The sequence below is a fragment of the Lipotes vexillifer genome, unplaced genomic scaffold (assembly GCF_000442215.2).
Source record: "Lipotes vexillifer unplaced genomic scaffold, Lipotes_vexillifer_v1.1 scaffold1185, whole genome shotgun sequence".
NCBI lineage: Eukaryota > Metazoa > Chordata > Mammalia > Artiodactyla > Lipotidae > Lipotes > Lipotes vexillifer.
This window is the reverse complement of record NW_006769793.1, coordinates 48,012-66,703: the sequence shown is the minus strand read 5'-3', so window position 1 is coordinate 66,703 and position 18,692 is coordinate 48,012. Positions and strand designations below refer to the sequence as shown.

General features: G+C 41.2%; 1 pseudogene; it reads right to left on the bottom strand.

Moving 5' to 3' along the window:
- LOC103074634 (RAD52 motif-containing protein 1-like) overlaps positions 1-18,692 on the bottom strand; it is a 47,725-nt pseudogene that overhangs the window by 27,626 nt on the left and 1,407 nt on the right.

Sequence of the window (18,692 nt, the reverse complement as noted above, 5' to 3'; positions counted from 1 at the left end):
AGACTCAAATCAATAGAATCAGAAATGAAAAAGGAGAAGTAACAACTGACACTGCAGAAATACAAAAAATCATGAGGGATTACTACAAGCAACTCTATGCCAATAAAATGGACAATCTGGAAGAAATGGACAAATTCTTAGAAATGCACAAACTGCCAAGACTGAATCAGGAAGAAATAGAAAATATGAACAGACCAATCACAAACACTGAAATTGAAACTGTGATTAAAAATCTTCCAACAAACAAAAGCCCAGGACCAGATGGCTTCACAGGCGAATTCTATCAAACATTTAGAGAAGAGCTAACACCTATCCTTCTCAAACTCTTCCAAAATATAGCAGAGGGAGGAACACTCCCAAACTCATTCTACGAGGCCACCATCACCTTGATACCAAAACCAGACAAGGATGTCACAAAGAAAGAAAACTACAGGCCAATATCACTGATGAACATAGATGCAAAAATCCTCAACAAAATACTAGCAAACAGAATCCAACAGCACATTAAAAGGATCATACACCATGATCAAGTGGGGTTTATTCCAGGAATGCAAGGATTCTTCAATATACGCAAATCTATCAATGTGATTAACCATATTAACAAATTGAAGGAGAAAAACCATATGATCATCTCAATAGATGCAGAGAAAGCTTTTGACAAAATTCAACACCCATTTATGATAAAAACCCTGCAGAAAGTAGGTGTAGAGGGAACTTTCCTCAATATAATAAAGGCCGTATATGACAAGCCCACAGCCAACATCATCCTCAATGGCGAAAAACTGAAAGCATTTCCACTAAGGTCAGGAACAAGACAAGGTTGCCCACTCTCACCACTCTTATTCAACATAGTTTTGGAAGTTTTAGCCACAGCAATCAGAGAAGAAAAGGAAATAAAAGGAATCCAAATCGGAAAAGAAGAAGTAAAGCTGTCACTGTTTGCAGATGACATGATACTATACATAGAGAATCCTAAAGATGCTACCAGAAAACTACTAGAGCTAATCAATGAATTTGGTAAAGTAGCAGGATACAAAATTAATGCACAGAAATCTCTGGCATTCCTATATACTAATGATGAAAAATCTGAAAGTGAAATCAAGAAAACACTCCCATTTACCATTGCAACAAAAAGAATAAAATATCTAGGAATAAACCTACCTAAGGAGACAAAAGACCTGTATGCAGAAAATTATAAGACACTGATGAAAGAAATTAAAGATGATACAAACAGATGGAGAGATATACCATGTTCTTGGATTGGAAGAATCAACATTGTGAAAATGACTCTACTTCCCAAAGCAATCTATAGATTCAATGCAATCCCTATCAAACTACCACTGGCATTTTTCACAGAACTAGAACAAAAAATTTCACAATTTGTATGGAAACACAAAAGACCCCGAATAGCCAAAGCAATCTTGAGAACGAAAACCGGAGCTGGAGGAATCAGGCTCCCTGACATCAGACTATACTACAAAGCTACAGTAACCAAGACAGTATGGTACTGGCACAAAAACAGGAAGATAGATCAATGGAATAGGATAGAAAGCCCAGAGATAAACCCACGCACATATGGACACCTTATCTTTGATAAAGGTGGCAGGAATGTACAGTGGAGAAAGGACAGCCTCTTCAATAAGTGGTGCTGGGAAAACTGGACAGGTACATGTAAAAGTATGAGATTAGATCACTCCCTAACACCATACACAAAAATAAGCTCAAAATGGATTAAAGACCTAAATGTAAGGCCAGAAACTATCAAACTCTTAGAGGAAAACAAAGACAGAACACTCTATGACATAAATCACAGCATGATCCTTCTTGATCCATCTCCTAGAGTAATGGAGATAAAAACAAAAATAAACAAATGGGACCTAATGAAACTTCAGAGCTTTTGCACAGCAAAGGAAACCATAAACAAGACCAAAAGACAGCCCTCAGAATGGGAGAAAATATTTGCAAATGAATCAACTGACAAAGGATTAATCTCTAAAATTTACAGGCAGCTCATGCAGCTCAATAACAAAAAAATAAACAACCCAATCCAAAAATGGGCAGAAGACCTAAATAGACATTTCTCCAAAGAAGATATACAGACTGCCAACAAACACATGAAAGAATGCTCAACATCATTAATCATTAGAGAAATGCAAATCAAAACTACAATGAGATATCATCTCACACCAGTCAGAATGGCCATCATCAAAAAATCTAGAAACAATAAATGCTGGAGAGGGTGTGGAGAAAAGGGAACACTCTTGCACTGCTGGTGGGAATGTGAATTGGTTCAGCCACTATGGAGAACAGTATGGAGGTTCCTTAAAAAACTACAAATAGAACTACCATATGACCCAGCAATCCCACTACTAGGTATATACCCTGAGGAAACCAGAATTCAGAAAGAGTCATGTACCAAAATGTTCATTGCAGCTCTATTTACAATAGCCCGGAGATGGAAACAACCTAAGTGCCCGTCGTCGGATGAATGGATAAAGAAGATGTGGCACATATATACAATGGAATATTACTCAGCCATAAAAAGAAACGAAATTGAGCTATTTGTAATGAGGTGGATAGATCTAGAGTCTGTCATACAGAGTGAAGTAAGTCAGAAAGAGAAGGACAAATACCGTATGCTAACACATATATATGGAATTTAAGAAAAAAAAATGTTATGAAGAACCTAGGGGTAAAACAGGAATAAAGACAGAGACCTACTGGAGAACAGACTTGAGGATATGGGGAGGGGGAAGGGTGAGGTGTGTTAGGGCGAGAGAGAGACATGGACATATATATACTAACAAACGTAAGGTAGATAGCCAGTGGGAAGCAGCCGCATGGCACAGGGAAACCGGCTCGGTTCTTTGTGGCTGTCTGGAGGGGTGGGATAGGGAGGGTGGGAGGGAGGGAGACAAAGAGGGAAGAGATATGGGAACATATATATATGTATAACTGACTCACTCTGTTATAAAGCAGAAACTAACACAGTACAGGGATACCGGCTTGGTTCTTTGTGGCTGCCTGGAGGGGGGGGATAGGGAGGGTGGGAGGGAGGGAGACGCAAGAGGGAAGAGATATGGGAACATATGTATATGTATAACTGATTCACTCTGTTTTAAAGCAGAAACTAACACACCATTGTAAAAGAATTATACCCCAATAAAGATGTTAAAAAAAATAAAATAAAATAAAGAAATAGGGGAAAAAGGACCAAAAGAATCAGGAAGAAAGAAAAGAATGTCTAACTTAGGTTAACTCTACTCAAGAATTATTAGCGTATTTTTGAAGAATATTATAAAGATAATTATCAAAACTAATATCTTTTGTGTTGCCAGGCATCTGTGATCATCATTTAACAGTCAATCCTAACAGTAACCTTATGTGATAGATATATTACCCCATTGTACAAATGAGGAAACTGAGGCACAGAGAAGTTACATAACTTGTCCTAAGTCATCAAGCTAGTAAGAAGCAGAGATGGAATTTGAACTCAGTTTTGACTCTAAAGCCTGTGTTTAACCTGAATGAAAAAAAAAGTGGGGGTGTGTTAAACACCTGTAATTTAACCTTAATTTTCAGAGCACTAAATATAGAAATATCTTTTCAATCTTCATCTACCCATCTGGGAAATCCTCTATGAGAATTTTATTTTCTCTTTTAGTTAGTATTTATCTTTTTATTTATTTTTTCCTTAATCATCTCCCATGACAAATATTTAATTAACCTATGATCATTGAGACTTTAAAAAAATATTGCAGGAAAATCAGTAAAAATGATGGAGGAAGGACATCTGTAAATTCATCCCTCCATAGAAGCAACAATACCAGTAACAACAGCAACAACAACAAAACTGGCAAAAATGGTCAGAATGAACTTCTTCTGAACTCTGGAGATTTAACCAACAGGCTTACTGCACATTGTGGAGCAATTTATTCAAGGAAAACAAATTAATTTCTGTAAGAACAATGAGATCTGTGTTGCTTGAACTTCTCCTTGACCTTTGCTCTCCATGCCAGTGGTAGCCTTGAAAAACAGCCCACATCCTTGGTACCAGAAGGAGCAGCATGGACTGGGAGGGCCTTCAAAACCTCATTCCCAAAGAACTGTCATTGTTTTACATGTCTGGTGGTCCCCTGGAAGACATCACTTGAAAGGCTTGCCCTTTGACCTGACTGAGAGCTGTCTAGTGAGAAAAGTCATTCCTCAGGTTGCATTTCTGGAAAACATTTTCAAGCAAATATTTTAACATGGCGGTTGCATGAGGCAATGGATAACAGTTTGGGGCAACAAACAGCCCAACCAAAAAGCTTAAAAAGAAAAGCTGAGGAATGAGATGTCCACAGAGACTTTGAAATGTGCCAATGTATTCCTGGGAAACTGGAAGACCACAAGACATATTCCTGGGAATCTAGGAAAATAACTGCTAGCATTAATAAAAGAATTCATCAAGGTTGTAGGATATAAGATCAATATTATTTCTACACAACAGCAATGAGTAATCTAAAAACGAAATTAAGAAAACAATTCCATGTGTAACAGCACCAAAAGAAATAAAATACTTAGGGAAAAATTTAACCAAGTAAGTGCAAGATTCACACTGAAAAGTACAAAACTGTTGAAAGAAATTGAAGAAGATCTATATAAATATAAAGACATGCTGGATTCATGGACTGGAAGATAATCTTATTAAAATGTCAATACTTCCCAAATCGACTTATGGTTCCATTGCAATTCCTATCAAAATCCCAGCTGATATCTTTCCAGAAACTGCCAAGCTGATTCTAAAATTCATATGGCAATTCAAGGAAACAGAATAACCAAAACAATGTTGGTAAAGAACAAAGTGGGGGACTCACACATCCTGGTTTCAATACTCAGTTCAAATCTACTGCAGTCACAGTGTGGTACTGGAATAAGAACAGACATGTAAATCAATGGAACACAATTCGCAGTACAGAAATAAACCCTCATATTTATGGTCTATTGATGTTCAACAAGCGTACCAAAACAATTCAATGTGGAAAGAACAGTCTTTTCAAATGATACTGGGACCAGTGTACATCCAACCACAAAATAATGAAGCTGAACTCCTACACTTCACACCATATATGAAAATAAACTCCCGCTCGGGAGGGGAAGATGGTGGACGAGTAAGACGTGGAGATCACCTTCCTCCCCACAAATACACCAGAAATACATCTACACGTGGAACAACTCCTACAGAACACCTACTGAATCCTGGCAGAAGACCTCAGACCACTCAAAAGGCAAGAAATTCCCCACGTACCTGGGTAGGGCAAAAGAAAAAAAGAAAAAACAGACAAAAGAATAGGGACGGGACCTGCACCAGTGGGAGGAAGCTGTGAAGGAGGAAAGGTTTCCACACACTAGGAAGCCCCTTTGCGGGTGGAGACTGCGGGAGTCAGGGGGTGAGCTTCGGCACCACGGAGGACAGCACAGCAACAGGGGTGTGGAGGGCAAAGCGGGGAGATTCCTGCACAGAGGATCGGTGCCGACCGGCACTCACCAGTCCAAGAGGCTTGTCTGCTCACCCGCCGGGGCGGGCGGGGCTGCGAGCTGAGGCTCGGGCTTTGGTCGGAGCGCAGGGAGAGGACTGGGGTTGGCTGCGTGAACACAGCGTGAAGGGGTTAGTGCACCACTGCTAGCCGGGAGGGAGTCCGGGATAAAGTCTGGAGCTGCCGAAGAGGCAAGAGACTTTTTCTTCCCTCTTTGTTTCCTGGTGCGCGAGAAGAGAGGTTTAATTAAGAGCGCTGCTTAAAGGAAATCCAAAGACGGGCGTGAGCTGCGGCTAAAAACGCAGACCCCAGAGACGGGAGCGAGCCGCGGCTAATAGCGCGGACCTCGGAGACGGGCGCGAGCTGCAGCAAAAAACATGGGTCCTAGAGACGGGCGGGAGACGCTAAGGCTGCTGCCGCCACCACCAACGGGCCTGTGTGCGAGCACAGGTCCCTATCCACACCTCCCTTCCGGGGAGCCTGTGCAGCCCACCACTGCCAGGTTCCCGGGATCCAGCGACAACTTCCCCGGGAGAACGCACGGCGGGCATCAGGCTGGTGCAACGTCACGCCTGCCTCTACTGCCGCAGACTCACCCCGCACTCCGTGCCCCTCCCTCACCCCGGCCTGAGTGAGCCAGAGCCGCTGAATCAGCGGCTCCTTTAACCCCGTCCTGTCTGAGCAAAAAACAGACGCCCTCCAGCGACCTACATGCAGAGGCGGGGCCAAATCCAAAGCTGAGCCCCTGGGAGCTGTGAGAACAAAGAAGAGAAAGGGAAATCTCTCCCAGCAGCCTCAGAAGCAGCGGATTAAAGCTTCACAATCAACTTGATGTACCCTGCATCTGTGGAATACATGAATAGACATCAAATCATCCCAAATTGAGGAGGTGGACTTCGAGAGCAAGATTTATGATTTTTTTCCCCTTTTCCTCTTTTTCCGTGTGGATGAAAGGCTCTTGGAGCTGCAGCCAGGAGTCAGTGCCGTGCCTCTGAGGTGGGAGAGCCAAGTTCAGGACACTGGTCAGCAAGAGACCTCCCAGCTCCACATAATATCAAACAGCAAAAATCTCCCAGAGATCTCCATCTCAACACCAGCACCCAGTTTCACTCAATGACCAGCAAGCTACAGTGCGGGACAAGCTATGCCAAACAACTAGCAAAACAGGAACACAACCCCACCCATTAGCAGAGAGGCTGCCTAAAATCATAATAAGTCCACAGACACCCCAAAACACACCACCAGATGTGGACCTGCCCACTAGAGAGACAAGATATAGCCTCATACACCAGAACACAGGCACTAGTCCCCTCCACCAGGAAGCCTACACAACCCACTGAACCAACCTTAGCCACCAGTGACAGACATCAAAAACAATGGGAACTATGAACCTGCAGCCTGCAAAAAGGAGACCCCAAACACAGTAAGATAAGCAAAATGAGAAGACAGAAAAACCCATGGCAGATGAAGGAGCAAGATAAAAATGCACCGGACTTTACAAATGAAGAGGAAATAGGCAGTCTACCTGAAAAAGAATTCAGAATAATGATAGTAAAGATGATCCAAAATCTTGGAAATAGAATGGACAAAATGCAAGAAATATTTAACAAGGACTTAGAAGAACTAAAGCTGAAACAATGATGAACAACACAATAAATAAATGAAATGAAAAATACTCTAGATGGGATCAATAGCAGAATAAATGAGGCAGAAGAACGGATAAGTGACCTGGAAGATAAAATAGTGGAAATAACTACTGCAGAGCAGAATAAAGAAAAAAGAATGAAAAGAACTGAGGACAGTCTCAGAGACCTCTGGGACAACATTAAACGCACCAACATTCGAATTATAGGGGTTCCAGAAGAAGAAGAGAAAAAGAAAGGGACTGAGAAAATATTTGAAGAGATTATAGTTGAAAACTTCCCTAATATGGGAAAGGAAATCGTTAATCAAGTCCAGGAAGCACAGAGAGTCCCATACAGGATAAATTCAAGGAGAAATACGCCAAGACACATATTAATCAAACTGTCAAAAACTAAATACAAAGAAAGCATATTAAAAGCAGCAAGGGAAAAACAACAAATAACACACAAGGGAATCCCCATAAGGTTAACAGCTGATCTCTCAGCAGAAACTCTACAAGCCAGAAGGGAGTGGCAGGACATAATGAAAATGATGAATGAGAAACACCTGCAACAAATATTACTCTACCCAGCAAGGATCTCATTCAGATTTGATGGAGAAATTAAAATCTTTACAGACAAGCAAAAGCTGAGAGAGTTCAGCACCACCAAACCAGCTTTACAACAAATGCTAAAGGAACTTCTCTAGGCAAGAAATACAAGAGAAGGAAAAGACCTATAATAATGAACCCAAAACAATTTAGAAAATGGGAATAGGAACATACATATCGATAATTACCTTAAATGTAAATGGACTAAATGCTCCCACCAAAAGACACAGATTGGCTGAATGGATACAAAAACAAGACCCATATATATGCGGTCTACAAGAGACCCACTTCAGACCTAGAGACACATACAGACTGAAAGTGGAAACCATGCAAGTGGAAACCAAAAGCAATGGAAACCAAAAGAAAGCTGGAGTAGCAATTCTCATATCAGACAAAATAGACTTTAAAATAAGGACTATCAGAAGAGACAAAGAAGGACACTACATAATGATTAAGGGATCGATCCAAGAAGAAGATATAACAATTGTAAATATTTATGCACCCAACATAGGAGCACCTCAATACATAAGGCAAAAACTAGCAGCCATAAAAGGGGAAATCGACAGTAACACATTCATAGTAGGGGACTTCAACACCCCACTTTCACCAATGGACAGATCATCCAAAATGAAAATAAATAAGGAAACACAAGCTTTAAATGATACATTAAACAAGATGGACTTAATTGATATTTATAGGACACTCCATCCAAAAACAACAGAATACACATTTTTCTCAAGTGCTCATGGAACATTCTCCAGGATAGATCATATCTTGGGTCACAAATCAAGCCTTGGTAAATTTAAGAAAATTGAACTTCTATCAATTATGTTTTCTGACCACAATGCCATGAGACTAGATATCAATCACAGGAAAATATCTGGAAAAAATACAAACACATGGAGGCTAAACAATACACTACTTAATAATAAAGTGATCACTGAAGAAATCAAAGAGGAAATTAAAAAATACCTAAAAACAAATAACGGTGGAGACATAGCGACCCAAAACCTACAGAATGCAGCAAAAGCAGTTCTAAGAGGGAAGTTTATAGCAATACAAGCCCACCTTAAGAAGCAGGAAACATCTCGAATAAACAACCTAACCTTGCACCTCAAGCAATTAGAGAAAGAAGAACAAAAAAAAACCAAAGTTAGAAGAAGGTAAGAAATCATAAAAATCAGATCAGAAATAAATGAAAAAGAAATGAAGGAAACAATAGCAAAGATCAATAAAACTAAAAGCTGGTTCTTTGAGAAGATAAACAAAATAGATAAACCATTAGCCAGACTCATCAAGAAAAAAAGGGAGAAGACTCAAATCAATAGAATCAGAAATGAAAAAGGAGAAGTAACAACTGACACTGCAGAAATACAAAAAATCATGAGGGATTACTACAAGCAACTCTATGCCAATAAAATGGACAATCTGGAAGAAATGGACAAATTCTTAGAAATGCACAAACTGCCAAGACTGAATCAGGAAGAAATAGAAAATATGAACAGACCAATCACAAACACTGAAATTGAAACTGTGATTAAAAATCTTCCAACAAACAAAAGCCCAGGACCAGATGGCTTCACAGGCGAATTCTATCAAACATTTAGAGAAGAGCTAACACCTATTCTTCTCAAACTCTTCCAAAATATAGCAGAGGGAGGAACACTCCCAAACTCATTCTACGAGGCCACCATCACCTTGATACCAAAACCAGACAAGGATGTCACAAAGAAAGAAAACTACAGGCCAATATCACTGATGAACATAGATGCAAAAATCCTCAACAAAATACTAGCAAACAGAATCCAACAGCACATTAAAAGGATCATACACCATGATCAAGTGGGGTTTATTCCAGGAATGCAAGGATTCTTCAATATACGCAAATCTATCAATGTGATTAACCATATTAACAAATTGAAGGAGAAAAAACATATGATCATCTCAATAGATGCAGAGAAAGCTTTTGACAAAATTCAACACCCATTTATGGTGAAAACCCTGCAGAAAGTAGGCATAGAGGGAATTTCCTCAAAATAATAAAGGCCATATATGACAAGCCCACAGGCAACATCATCCTCAATGGTGAAAAACTGAAAGCATTTCCACTACGATCAGGAGCAAGACAAAGTTTCCCACTCTCACCACTCTTATTCAACATAGTTTTGGAAGTTTTAGCCACAGCAATCAGAGGAGAAAAGGAAATAAAAGGAATCCCAATCAGAAAAGAAGCAAAGCTGTCACTGTTTGCAGATGACATGATACTATACATAGAGAATCCTAAAGAAGATGCTACCAGAAAACTACTAGAGCTAATCAATGAATTTGGTAAAGTAGCAGGATACAAAATTAATGCACAGAAATCTCTGGCATTCCTATATACTAACGATGAAAAATCTGAAAGTGAAATCAAGAAAACACTCCCATTTACCATTGCAACAAAAAGAATAAAATATCTAGGAATAAACCTACCTAAGGAGACAAAAGACCTGTATGCAGAAAATTATAAGACACTGATGAAAGAAATTAAAGATGATACAAACAGATGGAGAGATATACCATGTTCTTGGATTGGAAGAATCAACATTGTGAAAATGACTCTACTCCCCAAAGCAATCTATAGATTCAATGCAATCCCTATCAAACTACCACTGGCATTTTTCACAGAACTAGAACAAAAAATTTCACAATTTGTATGGAAACACAAAAGACCCCGAATAGCCAAAGCAATCTTGAGAACAAAAAATGGAGCTGGAGGAATCAGGCTGCCTGACTTCAGACTATACTACAAAGCTACAGTAATCAAGACAGTATGGTACTGGCACAAAAACAGAAAGATAGATCAATGGAATAGGATAGAAAGCCCAGAGATAAACCCATGCACATATGGTCACCTTATCTTTGATAAAGGTGGCAGGAACGTACAGTGGAGAAAGGACAGCCTCTTCAATAAGTGGTGCTGGGAAAACTGGACAGGTACATGTAAAAGTATGAGATTAGATCACTCCCTAACACCATACACAAAAATAAGCTCAAAATGGATTAAAGACCTAAATGTAAGGCCAGAAACTATCAAACTCTTAGAGGAAAACATAGGCAGAACACTCTATGACATAAATCACAGCAAGATCCTTCTTGACCCATCTCCTAGAGTAATGGAGATAAAAACAAAAATAAACAAATGGGACCTAATGAAACTTCAAAGCTTTTGCACAGCAAAGGAAACCATAAACAAGACCAAAAGACAGCCCTCAGAATGGGAGAAAATATTTGCAAATGAATCAACTGACAAAGGATTAATCTCTAAAATTTACAGGCAGCTCATGCAGCTCAATAACAAAAAAATAAACAACCCAATCCAAAAATGGGCAGAAGACCTAAATAGACATTTCTCCAAAGAAGATATACAGACTGCCAACAAACACATGAAAGAATGCTCAACATCATTAATCATTAGAGAAATGCAAATCAAAACTACAATGAGATATCATCTCACACCAGTCAGAATGGCCATCATCAAAAAATCTAGAAACAATAAATGCTGGAGAGGGTGTTGACCCAGCAATCCCACTACTGGGCATATACCCTGAGAAAACCAAAATTCAAAAAGAGCCATGTACTAAAATGTTCATTGCAGCTCTATTTACAATAGCCCGGAGATGGAAACAACCTAAGTGCCCATCGTCGGATGAATGGATAAAGAATATGTGGCACATATATACAATGGAATATTACTCAGCCATAAAAGGAAACGAAGTTAAGCTATTTGAAATGAGGTGGATAGACCTAGAGTCTGTCATACAGAGTGAAGTAAGTCAGAAAGAGAAAGACAAATACCATATGCTAACACATATATATGGAATTTAAGAAAAAAAATGTCATGAAGAAACTACGAGTAAGACAGGAATAAAGACAGAGACCTACTGGAGAACAGACTTGAGGATATGGGGAGGGAGAAGTGTGAGCTGTGACAAAGCGAGAGAGAGGCATGGACATATATACACTAACAAACGTAAGGTAGATAGCTAGTGGGAAGCAGCCGCATAGCGGCACAGGTATTTCAGCTCGGTGCTTTGTGACCGCCTCGCGGGGTGGGATAGGGAGGGTGGGAGGGAGGGAGACGCAAGAGGGAAGAGATATGGGAACATATGTATATGTATAACTGGTTCACTTTGTTATAAAGGAGATACTAACACACCATTATAAAGCAATTATACCCCAATAAAGATGTTAAAAAAAATAAGAAATAAAAGATCATAAACCCCCAATGGATCAAATATCCAAATATAAGAACTAAGGCTATAAAACTCTTAGAAGAAAACACAGGAGTAAATCTTTATGACCTTGCATTAGACAATAGTTTCTTACATATGATACCAGAAGTACAAACAACCAAAGGAAAAATAGATGAATTGGATTTTACAAAAATTAAAAAGTTTGTGGTTCAAAGGACACTATCAAGCAAGTGAAAAAACGTATAGAATGGGAGAAAATACTACAGTTGGGAAGAATAAGATGCAGTTGGGACAAGAAAACCATAATAGTTGCTAGTTGTGACAATCTCAAAATTTTGAACTATTACAAATAAAACAGCCACCCTGAATCACCCCAGAGGGCAGACCCAAGTTATTTTTGTTTTTAGCGTTAATGCTTTTCTAAATCTGAGGTGCCAGGATTCTAGTACATAGCAAAAAGTGATGGCAGCATCCTGAAATGTGTAAACTTTTGTGTGTACATAGTTAGCTAAAGGAAACCAATGCTAGCTGACTGGGGGAGCATTAGGTCAGCTCTGTGACCGCAGCTCAATTTGCCTTCATAGTGTGGCCACACCTCCCTTACTGATATTCTCAACAATGAGGTAAATAATTCAATAGGGATAAGGTTTTGATTTTTCCCTTATTCTGTCTTAGTGCTTATGTTCTTGGTACCATATTTTTTTTACTTTTTTTTTTTTTTTTTTTTTTTTTTTTTTTTTTTTGCGATATGCAGGCCTCTCGCTGTTGTGGTCTCTTCCGCTGCAGAGCACAGGCTCCGGATGTGTAGGCCCAGTGGCCATGGCCCACGGGCCCAGCCGCTTCGCGGCATGCAAGATCCTCCCGGACTGGGGCACGAACCCGCGTCCCCTGCATCGGCAGGCGGACTCTCAACCACTGCACCACCAGGGAAGCCCTTGGTACCATATTAATGTACCACAGAGAACGCAGCATGTGAATGTGCTCTGTCTGGTTAAGTTATATAGCCTCTCTACATTGTAGAGTCCTACAGTTTCTAAAATCATGGAGCTTGTATTGTTAGAGCCAATGAAGTGATGAAAAGAACTTTAAAAAATAAGCCATCAGTGTGGACCTTCATAATTGAATGAAGGAGAAACACTTTAAAGTCAGAAAAAAAAGTATACTTAACATTTAGGATTATCGACCACTGCTGGTTTTCCATAATATATTTCATTCCTGATTTTATCTGAAAGAGATATGATTACTACCACCATTCAAAAAGTGGTACTTTATTAATTAATAAGCTCTTGGCTCATTTTTGAGGTTGATTTCAGATATAAAATAGACTACCACACTGCTAACTACTTCACCTGATGTTTGCCAATAACTTAGAGGCTTCATTCAGGAAACCTACTGACGTACAATTACCTGCAACCCGCTGATGAATCAAGGTTTTGTGGGGCCTGAAGCTCATCTACTTTGGAAAATCCTATCTAATAAAAACATGCAAAATTATGAATACAAAAATCGCTAGGACCCCTCTCAAGAACTTGGAAGGGACCTCTGCAAGTGAGGAGCCCTGAAGCCTAAGCTTCATTGAATTCATGATAAATCCACCTCAGCTGGAGCCCTTTCCCAAACTTATTTAATGCAGGAAACTTATAAACACCCCAGTAATATGTCATTTTAGGTAGTAAAATGACTTAACTCGAGGGTGGCATCTTCCCTTCATGGCTAGCCTTTGGAAAGAGATGCAATAAAGTTTATATCTCACCATGGCAAATGCTTTCTGAAGCAAATTAGCTATGTCTATTAGAAAGACTTATCCAAAAACCAAGACTTACTATACTGTGACAACCTTTTTTTTTTTTTTTTTCTTTTGCTGTACGTGGGCCTCTCACCATTGTGGCCTCTACCGTTGTGGAGCACAGGCTCCGTTTGTACAGGCTCAGCGACCACAGCTCACGGGCCTAGCCGATCCACGGCATGTGTGATCTTCCCAGACCGGGGCACGAACCTGTGTCCCCTGCGTTGGCAGGCGGACTCCCAACCACTGCGCCACCAGAGAAGCCCTGTGACAATGTTTTGAAAGTAACTGTGAACGAGTTTTAGGAGTACAGTACTAATTTATTTACAACAACAGATAGATCTGATTCTTTCACTACCTTTTTCTGTCATTTAAGAGGAACACAAATTCAAAAGGAACGAGTTGGTGCCTCTTCCATTACAAATATTTTCTAACCTACCACGCATTTTTTACTTCATCACCCCCACCCTCACCTTGTTACCCTGCTGGATAGTTGCTCGAATAGCTCTCATATATGTTTTCCCATCAACATCCATCTTTCTCCTTCCAGTATGAAAGTTTCTTGGGGAGAAAGTCCATGCCCTGTGCGTCTTTGTAACCCTAGCACTTAGTACAGTGCTGACACACAGTGGGCATGGCACTCAGTGAATGTTTTTGAATGAATTCATTAATTTTTAAACTGTGATTTATTTATTACCACAATGTATTTTGCTGTGTTGCCTACATAACTACAGTGAAACTCTCATTCTTATAAGGAACTCTTGCTGTTACAGGATGTTTAGGAAAGGTGGTGAGTTTAAGACGTTGTATTGTCACTACTAAAGCCTCCTGGTGAAGGGACATCATGAGTCTGTTCTCCGGTGTGCAGGCAAAAAACAACTGACACTTGGTGCTCTCTCCCCAAGGTAGACATCAGCAAACTAACAAGGGAAAGGAAGGAGGGCGCTAAAAATAGGCATCTGCAGGAATTGCTAATCCAGCTCCAGACACAGCCTCAACACCTTCATTAACCCAAAATGTGTGAACTGTGTGAAACTGGATTTCTGACCCACAAGACAGGTAAGAGAGTCTTTTCCAAAGCCAGGTGGAGAAGAGCTTTTTTGCCTTGAGTCTGAAGTCACCTTCGGGCCACTGAACATACACACTATCATTTCCTTCTGTCAAGAGAAATCACAGAATTTTTGAGCTAAAGGGATGTAAAACCCACACTTCTTATTGAAGAGTAGTCAGCAAAGAAAGTATATTGAATTAGGCTACAGCAATGTATTTTCTACATATATTTCACACTACAGCTGAACACAAACAATATCTTTTTCCATACCTTAAAGGTTCCTATTGGCCACAGATAATTTACTTCAGAGATATATGCTTTTTGAAAAATAATGTTCTCTTTGGCTGGGGAGAGCCCTATGGTGGGTGTTCAGGAATTCTTTCTGCTTTACCATTTAAAAGAGCTAATAATGGTTGGGGAAGCACCCACACCTTTTGCTCCCTGAAGAATTCAGTGGTAAACTTAGCTCTTTGCAGCTCTGTGTTGCATACATTTTATGCAGTTAGGAGCTTTGCACATGAGCAGGAATCCAAGTTAAATTCAAAAGTGGAACTTCATGGACCATTCGCATATTGGAGAGGCATCAGTGGGATTCCATGACAATGTTAATTTGAGTGTTTTTGCTTGGTACATTTTATTGCCCGTGCCAAAGATCAGTACTATGGAAAGCTGAGCGTTTCATATATATGACTTATACAAGTCGCTTGGCCTCTTTGTTCCTTAGTCTCCTCATTTGAAAAAATAAAATAAAGGGCTCTCAAGACATGTTTTCCAGAATTCATACTGGTCTTACACCCAGCTAACCAATAACTGCATGATGCTTTCATACACAGTTTTTTACATGTATTCATCTTCTATTTCACTTACTACTTGTGGAAAAACTGCATTCCATGCCGGGCCTGGATGTTCCAAAGCTCAGTTCTGTGAGTAAATTGCAACAAAGATTTCTACAAAAAAAGACACAAGCAAAAGAAGAAGAAAAATATATATTCTTTCAGAACACTAATCCTTTAGCAATAATTCTAATTTATATATGATGAAACATAACATCACTACTCCCTCCATACACTAAAGAAATCTCACTGTGGAAGATATTATGATTTATACTTTCATGATTGTATATGTGGTGCATTAGATAGAAAATAGTAAATGTTCATTAAATACTTGTGTTAAGTGATCTTTATTTCTCTAGAAAGGCAGCAGTCTTGGCATTTTTGGCTGGATAATTCTTTGCTGTGGGAGGCTCCCCTGAACAGTTGGATGTTTAGTGGCATCTGTGACCTCTGTCCACTAGATGCCAGTAGCATATACAGTTCTGACAAGGAAAAATATTTCCAGACACTTCCAAATGTCACCTGTGTGCAAAAATCACCCTGGTTGAGAACCACTGCTCCATAAAGATTCCTCTGATCTGTGTAATAATTCTCACACTAATCTTTGCTAGAGAAAAAAAGGATTTGCTACATAATTTTATTAGTAATTTTAATCATATTTCAAAATGAGTAACAAATTAATTTTATTTAAAAAATTAAGCTTTGGGCTTCCCAGGTGGCGCAGAGGTTGAGAGTCCGCCTGCCGATGCAGGGAACATGGGTTCGTGCCCCGGTCCGGGAAGATCCCACATGCCGCAGAGTGGCTGGGCCCGTGAGCCATGGCTGCTGAGCCTGCGCGTCCGGAGCCTGTGCTCCAGAACGGGAGAGGCCACAACAGTGAGAGGCCCGCTTACCACACACACATACACACACACAAAGGACAGGTAATAAAATGAATTTAATCTAGAAGCAGCAGCTCAGTAAGGGAAATAAAATCATCAGAAGCTATCTAATCACAGCCACAGCCATCCAGGGTTCTTTCTTATCTGCTGGGGCATAAGAATAGGACCTTTCTAAACTTGAAGGACATCCAATCAAATAAGTAAAGGTTTCGCTCACCTCTGGCTCTTGGAGGGATTGCTAGGCAGTCTACCCTGTGTATACTAACTGCAAAACACTGTCATGGTTTTGAAACACCTATGTTCCAGAAAAGCTTTTTGGGGTACATGGGGAAGGTTTCTTTTTGACATCAAGCAAAAAATAAATCACCAAGCTCTTTGAGCACAGGGGTGCTTAAGAGGGAAGTAGAAAGAAGGAATGGGCAGAAAAGACGATCTCCTCTGAAGCGAAGATCGTTTTTCCAAGAGTAGGATTTAGTCTACTAAATTTAGGAGAACTTAGTCTACTAAATTTAAGGAGAACACTTTTAAATAGCTGGGACAACTCCAAACTGCAGTTTAGGGAATGAGTGCTTCAAAAGAACAGTGCTTTAAAAGTCCTGGCAAGGCAGCAAGTGGATGAAGAGTTGGTTTTGCATAGTTTTGAACACAGGAGTAAAGAAACATAGGCATCTCTGACTAAACGGCCCTGAGATCCTATGGCATCAATGGGTCAGCTGCAGGGGGAGGGGGTGTTGGGGGCGATATTTCTCTCTCAACGTTTCCCAGGGCAGCCACCCCTCCCTACCCTACACCCCTACTCCCTTCACCCTTCCTCCCTCCACTGTTGGGTCCCCAGGGACAGCACTTCTTAAGCTGGAGAGCTCAGGCACCATCTCTGCAGTCTGGATTCTTCCTGGAGCCTGGCAAGTTCTGGGACAGGAAGGCAGGTCTGCCAGGCCGCTGGGGTGCAGTCGGACCTGGAGGCCTGGAGGGGAACTGGAGCCCTGAAGCCCACCCTCGTCCTTGAAGCCAAGGGAGGAACACATCCTCCTAACAGTACTTCTCAGGGCTCAGCGTGCTCCCCACCCGATGGTGATCCATACTCACTCGAGGCAGCAAGGACTGCTTCTAACTGGCCCACTCGATTCTGCCTCAAGGGTCCTCGCACATATGTGAGAGCGCAGGCCCCGGCTCTCTTTAGTCAGCTGAGGTCATTGCTGCCGGGGTCCCTCCAGTCCCATCCCCTCCCTCACGGACTGTATCTAATAGAAGAAAGAGCACGGAGGAATTGGCTGAATCAAGGGACCTGGGAGCCTGGGTATGAGTTTGAACACCGAGAACCTAAGGCACAATTACATATTATTGGAGACTCTTGTGGGGTGTGTGGGGGGAGGTTAGGTGGCTGAGAAGCTGAGTCGACCTGGTGAGTCCAGCCCCAGGACACCACACATCTCCGCACCCCCCTTCCCTTCCATCTGACAAGGGGTGCCGCAACTCCAGGCGGGACTCTGCACTTCCCCCTCCCTGATTCTCCTCCAGAAGACCAGGTGGCCCCCCACTGAAGGCAGCGGCAAGACAACGCACCAAGTCCTCTTGCACTAAGGCGCTACTGGAAGCTCTTCCTGAACAGCAGGGCTGGCTTGGAGCGAACCCGTGCACCGCCAAATTTGGTCTCGTCCTGAAGCTGAGAGAAGCAGGGCTTAAGTCAGCTGCCCTGACTTTAAATCAATCAGCCCCCCCTTTAAGTCAGGTGACCCGACTTTAAATCACTGTGTGGTCCTCAAGCCTGCAACTTCAAAAGTTGGGAACTTCACTTTGATCCCAGCGCCTCACATAGCTGAACGCACACTGTAGCAACCCCCAAGCCTGGCTTAGAGGCAGGATATAAGGTAAGGGGATGGGCGTGCACTCATGGTGATGACAGTGTACTTCATGTACCAGAAGAGTCTAGGTACTCTGGGGTACAGCAAGCAGTGCACAATACAGCAGCTCCCTGGCAAAGCTGGTGATGTACAGGGAGAGCAGGCACACCCATGCATGCAGAGGGTCCAGGACGGGAGCTGGGGCACAGCCAGCCGGGATGATGTGAAAGCGGAGGATCTGAGCCTTCTTGAGAAAAGCAGACACAGAGGATGGATGAGAAACAAAGACCAGATGAAATATGGATTTGAAAAA